General features: G+C 42.1%; 1 non-coding gene across 1 annotated transcript; it reads right to left on the bottom strand.

The window, feature by feature from the left end:
- Positions 1-349: 349 nt before the first annotated feature.
- On the bottom strand, positions 350-454 carry LOC116143166. The gene has a single exon (XR_004130091.1). It is a non-coding gene; the product is annotated as a small nucleolar RNA R71 (small nucleolar RNA).
- Between the last annotated feature and the right edge of the window lie 391 nt (positions 455-845).

The raw sequence follows: 845 nt of genomic DNA, 5'->3' as shown, positions 1-845 counted from the left end.
ACTCTAGTCCTACTATTGATGGGTGCTATTTTAGCATCAGGAGACCACCCGTTCAAGCGAATAATTTTGAGATTAAGCCAGCAATTATTGGAATGATTTAGCAGTTGGTCCAATTCGCTGGGTTACCTAATGATGATCCCAACCTACATATCGCAAATTTTCTGGAGTTATGCGACACATTCAGGCATAATGGAGTATCCGATAACGCGAATAGGCTAAGGCTTTTCCCATTCTCTCTTCGGGATAAAGCTAAGGCTTGGTTGATTTCTCTGCCATCTGGGAGCATCACGACATGGAATGAGTTAGCTCAAGCGTCCTCACTAAATGCTTTCCACCTGCCAAGTCTGCCAAGCTGAGGAGTGAGATTACCAACTATTACCAACAAGATTCAGTCATTGTATGAAGCATGGGAAAGGTATAAAGATCTCTTACGAAGGTGCTCTCACCATGGTTTACCAATATGGTCGCAAGTGCAAACGTTCTACCAAGGATTGCTACCAACTATTCAAGCTATGATTGATGCTGCAAGTGGGGGAGCCTTGAACAATAAAACGCCAGAGGAAGCATACAATCTGATTGAGGTGATGGCGAACAATAACTATATGAGGACTCCAGAGAGAACTTCAATAAGGAGATCAGCGGGAGTGCATGAAGTTGACGGTTACATGACATTGGCTGCTCAACTTTCGAACATCCAGAAGCAATTAGGTAATGTATTGAAAGTAAATGCAATTGAATCTTCTTCTCTAATATGTGATCTTGTGCAGGAAATCATTCATCGAAGGATTTCCAAGAAGGAAACCCGTTTGCTCAGCCTGAACAAGCCAATTACGTTAATAATTTCT

Source organism: Pistacia vera, unplaced genomic scaffold, assembly GCF_008641045.1.
Source record: "Pistacia vera cultivar Batoury unplaced genomic scaffold, PisVer_v2 Contig426, whole genome shotgun sequence".
NCBI lineage: Eukaryota > Viridiplantae > Streptophyta > Magnoliopsida > Sapindales > Anacardiaceae > Pistacia > Pistacia vera.
The sequence above is the reverse complement of the archived record's forward strand: the minus strand, read 5'-3'. Positions and strand labels throughout refer to the sequence as shown.